This window comes from Manacus candei, unplaced genomic scaffold, assembly GCF_025592945.1.
Source record: "Manacus candei isolate 608988 ecotype Guabito, Panama unplaced genomic scaffold, ASM2559294v1 h1tg000071l, whole genome shotgun sequence".
Classification (NCBI taxonomy): Eukaryota; Metazoa; Chordata; class Aves; order Passeriformes; family Pipridae; genus Manacus; species Manacus candei.
In genome coordinates this window covers 8,288,374-8,298,883 of record NW_026138119.1, presented here as the reverse complement: position 1 = coordinate 8,298,883, position 10,510 = coordinate 8,288,374, and positions in this window count along the sequence as shown.

Genomic DNA, 10,510 nt, shown 5'->3' with positions numbered 1-10,510 from the left:
GACAAATGCCTTCACCCTGAATGTCCCCCTCTTCCTCCTTCTTCCCCAGCTTTATATGCTGACCATGAAGCCATAGGGATATCCCTGGGGTCAGCTGGGATGAGCTGTCCCAGCTGTGTCCCCCCAGCTCTGGTGGGGTGAGAGGCAGAAAAGACCATGACTTTTGTAATTGCTGCTCAGAGACCACAAAAAACGTTATCCCTGAGTTATTGATACTGTTTCCAGCACAAATCCAAAACAAAGCCCCACACCAGCTACTATGAAGAAAATTAGCTGTACCCCAGCCCAAAGCAGCACAACTGTGCAGAAAATCAGCTGCTCTGAGCGGGGTTTTGTCCAGGCCTTTTATCAGTGAATATTCTTCTCATTTCCTTTGGGCCATCCCAAGCAGAGTTTCCTACAGAGTGAAACCATTGACATCCCAAAGGTGCCATAGGATGTCACAGGTTCCCTCCTGGCTCTCTGCCTCCAGGGAGGCAGGGACATGGCATCAGGAGCCAGATGGACGAGGGGTGCTCCTGCAGGGAGTCAGATGGACGAGGGGTGCCCTTCATGGGAGCCTCGGTGTCGAGCTGTGCCCCGGCCGTGGAAATGCCGCTGTGGATTTCCATTCTGCGCCTTTTAGCCTGAAATGAACCACTGAGAAAAAAGTAAGAGGGAAGAAAATATCCAGGCAAGCTGTCCTGTATCCCTCTGACCTGCTTCCCACCCGGAATGTGCGTGCTGTCTGCCGTAGACATTAAGGCTGCAAAAGCTTATTGTCAAATCAACTCCGCTCTCGCCGAGACCGGAGAGACCAGCAGCGCACCTTGGAAGACTTCAAATCTTGCCCCTCCCTGATGATTTGCAAAGTTTAATTTCTGTAATGGGCTCTGGTGACAAGAGGCATTCACTGTTTTTCCAACAGGAATCGCTGAATGTATGAATGAGTCATTCTGTAGGCGGGAGATATAATGGCAGCCTTCGATATCCTGATCTGAGGGTGGGGAGGGTGTGTGGGAGGGGAGGAATGGGGTACACTTGAAGTTAAATTATCCACCTTGCCTCCCCTCACTGGGCAGCCCCTCCTTCTCTCAAAGTCCCTTCCTGGCCCAGGATCAGGAGAATGCTGAAAGAAGGAAAGGGAAGTCTGAGGGACCTCCTGTGGGAGATGAAGTTTATAATATATGCATTTGCCTGGAAATGCCATAAGAAATTAATATTACAGAAACAGTGGGACTGCATTAATATTTTAATATTAAATGAATATTTAATTTGAAAGCTTTGATTTGAAAGTGAATGAGACAGCCATGACATGAACAGTTGTGCTGTTCCTGTTAAGAAATGTTAATGATTTATTGACAATGTCGGTAGCAATAACTTTACACTGTTTCAGTTACATAATGCCTTTGAAATATTGGTAAAGTGATTACTGAGAACAAAAAGCAGGCTGGCTTCAGCAGCCCTTTTGGGAAGGGTTTATGTTAGGGGGAAGTTGTATTTCCTCTGGAAAGAGGATCCCACCCTCCCTCTCTCTCTCCAGCATCAGCATCTCACACCAGTTTTGGGCATCCCTCTTGCCTGAGGTGCCCCAAGCCAACATGTTGCTCTGGCAGTGGCTCCTGAAGAATAAAGCTGATCCTGGAGGGGCTTCCCACAACTTCCCACAGTCCCTCCTGCCATGGACCTTGGTGCCTTTTATAGCCAAAAATGGCTTGCTCCAGGGTTTCTTAGGGCTTTTCTGGCTGAAGATGACTCAGGGGTATCTGTTAACTTTCATGCATTCAGTAATCTTAAACATCAAAAACAGCTTAATCGCTCAAGCAGGTTTATTTTGTACATTTTAAAGGGCTGTTGAAGCTGTACCTGTAGTTTCTGGGAGCTCTCTCAGGATTTTACTCTGGGAACAGAGTGGTGAGGGAACAGGAAAGCAAACAGGTCTGATGCCTCACAAGCATCCTGAGTTTAATCTTAAATTGCAGCTGAAATGAGAAGTCCTGGGCTGAATGGGGCTCCTGTGAACCTGAAGTAGATGCCTACAGCCTGTTGGCAGTGGTTCCAAGGACTCACTGCCTGCAGTTTTTAAACCCCTTAAAAACTCTTAGAAAAAGCTCTCCTCTGCTGAATAAATAGGGATGTGGAATATTTTTGTGACATGGTCTGTTACCCATTAGCTTAGAACAAGGAAAATTCATCTAAAAAATAATTAAAGAGACACTTTGGCATGGTGTCTTGAAAGCTGTACCATGCTGTAGGTTCCCAATTCCAGAAATGTGTTTCTTCTTAGGGCCAATCTTTGCAGAAAATTAAGAGAAAAATGAAACCTAAATTCACAATGTGACCCAATCTAAACAGACAGAGTGCTTTTTCTTCCTTCTCTCCCCCCTCTTAATTTCATGCTGTTGTTACAATCAGCCTTAGTAAAAGTAAGTTGGTGAAATGAGGAAACAACCCCCCAATATAGGATGTGGTTTAAAGTACTGGATCTTGAACCTGCTAATCGTTCTCATTTTTCAATTGCATTTCTCTGATGGCAGTCTTGGTGAATTTAGTGTTGGCAAAAGATTCCAGACATAGAAGGATGGAGGTTTGAACTTGTATCATAGATGTCAGCACACGTTTTTGTCTGCTGGGACCTCTGCCTTGGTCCCTCCGAATCATGGAATGGCCTGGGTTGGAAGAGATCTTAAAGATCATCTCATTCCAACCTCCCTGGGCAGGGACACCTTCCACTAGCCCTGGTTGCTCCAAGCTCTGTCCAAGCTGACCTTGGACACTTCCAGGGATGGGGCAGCCACAGCTTCTCTGGGCAACCTGTGCCAGGGCCTCCCCACCCTCACAGGGAAGAATTTTTTTCCTAATATCCAACCTAAACCTACTGTCAGTGTAAAGCCATTTCCCCTTGTCCTGTCACTCCAGTCCCTTGTAAATTGTCTCTCTCCATCTTTCCTGTTGGCTCCCTTCAGGAAGGCCACAATCAGGTCACCCCAAAGCTTCTCTTCTCCAGGCTGAAGAATCCAAATTCTGTCAGTCTTTCCTCATAGGAGAGGCTCCATCCCTTTAATCATCTTGGTGCCTCCTCTGGACTCACTCCAACAGCTCCATGTCCTTGCTGTGTTCAGATGGATTCTAGGTGAGAGGTTTTGAGGAGTGAAGGTTCTTGATGTTCTCCAACAAACCTTGTCACATGAGGCAATCAAAAGGGATCAGACCAACTCGATAACCTTGTCAGGTGTGGCCAAGGTTAGGAGGAGACCTGCTCTCACTGCAGCCTGGTAGAAACTTAGCATGGAAAGTGTAAATGTAAACTCCTATTTAAGTTCCTCACTTCCTCTGACACAGTTGGAAAAGTAGGCACCAACACACCTCCCCAGCTCTTGATTTTGGGTGATTTGTCCCAGCCTGTACAATGGGACTCATGGCCCCACTCACCTTTAGAGAGGAAGTTTCCCACATTCCCCATGAAGCCATTGCTGTAAATTCCATATGCAGCTTTTCCTATTAAAAGTTGGCAATACCCTGCTTGCCACAAAGCATGCACTGAATTGGAGCACATGACATTTTAAGGGCTGAGATATTGTGAATGCTCCTCACAAAATTGATTTCATTTGTCAATAAAAGGCCTCCCTATTTTTCATAGGAACTGCTCAGTAAACTATTCTGACAACAACTCAAGGTTGATCAAATTAAAATCAGTCCAAGCTTTTTTTAGAGATGAACTGATCTGAAGAGGTTTTGGTATCCTAGGAAGTGTCACTAACCTTTCTGGGCAGGTCCTATATCATTTAATAACAAAGGGTAGAGTCTTGTATAAATATTGTGAACTATGGAATTTAATGAGATTTGTATTGCACTGCAGAAAGAAATGTACTTTAGAGAATTAATTTTGAAGTCTGTAGGTTTAAATGTTTTCTAAAAATAGTGTTGAATATATACAGGGCTTTGTGCTTCTATGTCTATTTAGTTTGGGAGAATGTTTTCATGTATTATTTGGTGCACTTTTCATTTTCCTAGTCCTTTTTTAAGGCATTGGTGGCAAAAGAATGAAAGGAGGCTATTTTTTGCTCCGGGATAAATTTTGATATTTCAATTCCAGTTTTTTGCCTCCTGAGGAATTTTCTATTTTCTTGAGATTCTTAACCAGGTCATTCACGTACTGATGGGTTTAATTACCTGCCTGAGCAGCATCTCTGAGCTGCCTTTTCAGCAGCCCAGCCCGTGCAGTGTGTCCAGTTCTGCTCACAGATGTGCTTGTGCAATAACAAGCAGCTTGAAAAGTGGGATACATGAGATCCCCTCCAATACAAACAAGGTTAGAGTTCTCTCAGATCCGGTTCTCTGCAGCTTTTATAGCTGTCCATATGATGTTTTCTGTTTTCTCTGCGCTCGTGGGCAAACAGGCTTTGACACTCCGTGGGGAGCTGTGCTGCATCAGAGGGATCTGCGACGCTGCAGACCCGGGGATCACCTCAAAGAGCAAAGGGAGCCCTTTGAAAATCCTGTTAAATGCATCAACAATGAGCTGGGGATAAAGTCAAAACCCTGCTTAGGCATTTCAGCTGAGAGTTGCCATACAACTACAGCCAGTGGTGGGTCTTGGCTGGAAGTGTATTTATACATTTAGACAGATAGAGATGGATTTCACTAGTTTAAACTCAGCTTTACTGCAGACGAAAGCAATAGGGGGTGGCGGGGAAAGCACAGGCTGCCACCACCCTCACATATGGCAGTTGTTTCCTATAATGCTATACTGTATTTATTTCATGCAGTGACATATCACAGAAGGCCACCGATGCCAAACTCTTAGCCAAAAAAAATGCCCAACCTGCAGCTTTTAGTGAGGGCTGTCCTCCAATTTATTTGCGTTTTTGTTGTTGGTTTTCTTTTTCCTTCTGCTTTTCATCTGTCTGGTTTCTATTTCCACTCTTTCTGTTCTTCCCTCCTCCGTTTTGTTTTGTCTTGTTTTGTTTTTTTTACCATATTTGAGGAATGTCAGTTGCACTGGGAAGCCCGGGAGGTATGTGTGGAATGTTCGGATTTCATACATCCTTGCCTGAGCTTTTTTGACAAATCAATTAATATCTGTGGGTTCTGGGGGCACAGCATTGGGGGGCACAGGAAGATGAAGCAGTCAAGGTGCAAGGCTGGAATGAGGATGGGGAAGTTTGACAGCATGGCTGGGATCAGGAAGGGAGGACTTGGGAGAGGTTGCTTCAGGTGCAAGGGGATGACAGATAACTTTATGATATTTTCCAAATTCTGGAGCAAAGCACATGACTGCAAAGACTGGCTACACCTTGCAGGCAATCACCTCGCTCTGCAATGCCAGATCCTGCCTTGCTCTGAACTTCAGGCCCCAGGTACAATCCACAGCTTGGCAGAGCTTGGTTCCAACTCCAGGAGAGTTGTTTGAACTGATGGAGCCTCCTGTGCTGGCTCGGGGCAGGAGCTGACATTTATAGGGATTGATTTATAGGGAATCTCAAGGACCCAAGTGCAGCTGAGGTTCAGATGCCTATTGAGCCTTGGGAGTGTTTGAGTCAAGGACTTGGTGTTGTGATGACAGGACCAGCTGCTCAACTGAGATGTGCTGCTGAGGGCGGGGCCGGCCTGGCTGGGAGGGTTCCCCTCTTGGCTCCACACCTTGCGTTCATGGGACTCTGTAGCTGTGTTTTTCAAATGCCATTCAAATGAAAGCAGAAAGGGGAAATCCCATTTCGCTGGGAATAGCTCTCAAAGGCAGAGCAGTTTTTCCTCTGAATTTTCTCTTTTGGCTCCCTTGCTGCAGAATGACACACAGTGTCTCTCTCTTGATCAATTTGTTTGTCGTTGGCTTGATTATCGTCTTCAATAACAAGACACGACAGGTCTCCTTAATTAATCCTGTTAGTACTGGCTTTGGAGCAGAAATTTAGTTTAGGAAAAACATTTGGGTATGTTAAGCTTTCTCAAAGATGATGCCTGTGAATACCAAAACACGGCCTGATGTATTTGAATTTTCTAGATTGTTCCTCAGCCTTGTATTTCCATCTGTCTGTCCGAGTCCTCCTCCTTGTATGTGCCAGCACCAAATTTTCCTTCTGGCTTTCAGAGCAGCTCGTGTGGCTCTGCTCAGACAGTACCACAGTGTGCTGACTGTGCTTTGGGGGAGCTGAGAGAGCACAAGCAGAGCCCCCATGTCCATCCCCACCTCCTGGACCCACCTCTCCTCCAGTGGCTGATGCCACCCTGCCCGAGGGAGCCCACCCTGGTGAGGGGAGGCTGGAGAGCCCACCCTGCCCCTTCTCCTGTGTTCCTCCTCCAGGACTGCTAATACTGACCTTGCTCTCTTTAGTGTTTTTGAAGTGATATATGGTTAGGGAAGATGTCAGAGCAGAGCACTGGGAGAGTGATGACCTCCCATGTGTCTTCTGAGCAGGTACCCAGCCAGCAGAGGCCCCATATGCCTTCCCAAGGCAGCCCCCCTCCTCCCTCCACACCCAAGCAAGCTATTTGTCTTGTGGGGAAAACATCAGTAGGTCTAAGAGGATAGTTTAGGCTCCAGAGCTCACCCAGTCCTTGACCTCTGGGCCGAGACTTGCTGTGGGGTGGTGACTAATTAACAGCAACTGCAGTGCTGTGGGTTGTGTTACGGATACATGGGTGGAACATCTGCTAATGTGCCATTATGTTTACAAAGGCAGGGGACCCCTGTGGAATAAGCAAGACCACATTTTTTGAGTTGTAGGGTTATTTGAGTGTCTGGTGCTTTCTGATGAGTCTTTGGTTCAGTGAAACAGGAATTTTTTCTCCCGCGTCTGCCTCGTGATTTGGTCTTGACTGTTGTGGGAGCCTGGGATGCTCCTGTGCATTCCTGAGCTGGATTTGAGGTGGTCCCAGCAGGTGTCAGGGTGGGCTTGTGGGTCCTGGCGTGGGTGCAGGTCTCTCAAGTTACAGAGAGTAGCAAGACAGCCCAAACACACTGACAGTGCTCAGGGCTGAATAAAGCAGTGGCCTTGTGCAGTCCCCCTCCTGCAGCCATAAACCAGCCCCCAGTATTTGCAAATCACCAGGAGATGGAAATCACCTGGAGGTTTTCCCTTCTCGGTCAGTTGACTGCTTGTCTTGTGTCCTATTCCTTCCCAATCAGGTCTTGCTCTTTTCCCTCAGCATTTGACCCAACCCTGGAATTACTGGAAGGTGCAAAACCTTCAAATGAGACCTGATGTTTGGGAACCACACAACTCACCTTTCATTATGGAAAATCAGGGGGTCTCCTCATGCACTCCCTGGGGTTTTACCTGTTCTCACAAGAGCAGCATTTGGTATCCTCCTCATGGTCCCTCTGGAATTCCTCACGGGGCAAACAGTGCAGAAAGGATAAAATCAGTGTTCTGCAGTTCTGGGTTTCGCCATCCTGGTTTCATCCGAGGACTTTAAATCCCTCTGGGTGAACAGACTTTTAAAACAGATACTATTTTAGGCTCCTTACATGAGAGGGGGGAAAGAGGCAAAGAGTTTTTGTGTTCTTGTTGGGGTTTTAAACCTGTGTGAGAGGGGGCAGGTGGCTCCAAGCAGAACTTTAGATAGAGGAGCAATGCCAGGAGGGCCTGGGGAGGGTGCTGGGAGCTCACCCCTGCCAAGGGCACACAGGGATGCCCTGTGGCCACCTCAGTGGTGTGGGGCTGGCTGGGCATGGTGCTGTGGGCACTGGCTGAGAGCCAGGAGGCCCTTCCTCCTCTCAGTATCTTTTGCTTTCGGCTGTGATTTTGCTGCCCCCATGAGTCTGCTGATTTTGAACCTGCCTCCTTTGCCTGCCTGGTGCTCTGCCTCATTGGGATGTGGCCCTGGAGAAGCAGGAGGTGAAGGACCTGGCCCCAAAGTTGTCCCACGGGACCCACTGGGGCTGTTCACATAAGCCTGGTGCATCCTCCTGTGTGTGTCTTGGGTCACAGGGACGTGGCCTTGGAGTGGCATCACATAGGAGAGGTCTGTGGTTGTTCTGCTCTTCATGCCTAAGCAAGGATTTCAGCCAAGGCAGGATTTCACTGCCAGGATTTCACCTGGACAGTCCATCCCAAACACCCAGAATGCAATCCAAACCAAAACAGACCCACTAAATTAATCAGCATTTCCATAGTTTAATTGAAGAATGTGCCCCATTTCTTACATCATCCACTGTGTCTTACTGCTCTCCCCACAACGTTGTAGGACAGAGATTGTTGCCCCACCCCCAAGAATGTATTTCAAGAATGTGGTGAAGAAAATACAAAGAATATGTAACTTTTCTGGAAATACGATATTTCATGAGGGAAATTTGAAGGATAAAGTAACTGAATTCCAGGCGAACAGGCATCAGTATTGTTAGGAAATACAGCTCTCTGCAGGGCAAAAAAGAGTGGCATGCCAGGTTTAAACAGGAATTTACAGCCACTGACTGCAAATTACCTTATAAAATTACTGAAACCTTCATAAAGTCGTCAATTATGCGTTTAGTCTTGATTGTCATTTATTGCACTTCTTAATTGTTCAGTAAACTTTTCTGGATTAAAGGGCGTATTTCAAATTGACACGAAGCTGTTTTATTGATGTAAATTAACACAGTGCATGTTTTAGGTATGGGACAACTGAGGGACCAGCAGTAGAAGAGACTTTTATCCGCTCAGAAAGGCGTTGTAGTGCTGATGGTGTGATTCCTGCTCAAGGTAGTGCCGTTGTATGGAATGATGGGTGTGCAGGCAATAGTTATAAATCCTTAAAATCAGGGTTGTCACCAGCATGGAGTGCAACAGTGAAGGCAGAACACAGACTTTTAATCGCTCTTCTTAAAATAGGAGGAGGAAACTGATACAGAAAACATTTAAAAATCCGGTGAATTCACACTGTGTCCACATCAGGTCTTCTGTTAAATCTTTTCCAAGATGTTTGAAATACTTTGCTGTTGGGTTTTTTTTCAGTTATTAACATTTCTGAGTTTCCTTGGGCTCTCGAGGAGCTGTAGCCACGTCCCACCCAAAGCAACCCCATCAGACACCGAGCAAGTGGCTCTGTCTCCTCAGAGGTGCTGGACTTCATGGCATTCACAACCCAAAATCTCTTTTTCTTTGAAGTTCTCCTCAGCTCTTTGGGTTTCATTCCTTGCTGTTCCGTGGAGGCAGCGTGATTCCGATCATACCATTGCTGATTGCATAAAATATGCCCTGAATCCAACACGTTGCATTAAAATCTGGTGTCTGGGCCCTGTCTGATTCTGAGCAGAGTAGCTGTTGGACTGTGTTCCAGCCATCCCCAACCCAAGCCAAGTTGGGAAGAGACTTGATTGGGATATCGGTGAGGGGTAAAGACCATGCAAACCTCTGTGTGATTGATGGAGTTGTGCACAGTAAGGACAAATATGTACAAATACTTGCCCAAAATAGTAGGGCCTCAATTCAGCTGTAGCTGGCAGACTTTCGAGCTCAACTTTAAAGAAATATTGTTTTTAATTGACCTTCGTGTGAGTAATTTGAAGAGCCAACGCTGCTTTCCACAAGGAGGGTTTCAAGTGTGAAAACTCCCATCATATGTAAAATTAGTAATTTTACTGTATCATGAGCGATTAAACCTGACCCCCAGGGGAGCCAAAAATAATGCAGTGTGACTTCCTTGCCCAATTAACACAGAACAAATGTGAAAATGTGTACATTACAGCAAATTGTGTGCTAATTGGCCTCAGAGAAATACTAAATACGAGGAAGAAATGGGCATGTAATTTCAAACATATTTGAGAGGTTTCACAGTCTGCTTGCAAATAGGAGGGAAAAAAAGTCAAAATTTGACAAAACCATTATTTGTTATGATTTATTCACTCAGCTCTGGTCTTGAACCTGGGAGTTATTGGCAGCTTCAGCTAAGATTCCTGCTGAGTATTTCTCCTTATAATGACTGCATACAGCATTTAGCTCAATGCTATTTTTTGGCATAGTGTCATAAATATCTATTTTCATTCTTGTCTCTATATGTGTAGCTGGGCTTAGGTGCTTTTTTTTTTTTTTCCTTGTGAAAATACCTCTAGGTGCAGGACAATCTCCTGCTCCCTTTCCTTAGGAGAATACTGCACTGGAGTTCAGCAGAAGGATTATCCTCCTTGGGTAAGGACCCCTCTGCTAGAAGGCCAGTGCATCACTTAACTACTGGCCCAAGCAGAGAATAAATGTCCATCTGTGCAGGGTAGAATTTCATCTGCTGTCAGGGAAGTTAGATCTTGATCCACAGATTTCAAGAATCCAAGATTTACTCCCTACTCCTAAAATCACATCTCTGTTTTTTATCACGCCGAGAGTTTACATATCACGTTTTCTTTATGCTTTCGCTGTGTCTTAGGGATAAAACTGATTGAATGTGTAATTTGTGCACTAGAGGTAAATCCCATCTATTCATACTTTCTTCTGCCTTTCCTAAGTACAGAAAGCAGAGCTTTGGGCTTTTCTTTGCAGCAAGAATAGCCCAGAATTTGATACTGGGGCTGCAGGTGTTGTGTTTTGGTCACAGTGAAACCCTTTTGCAAGAGATA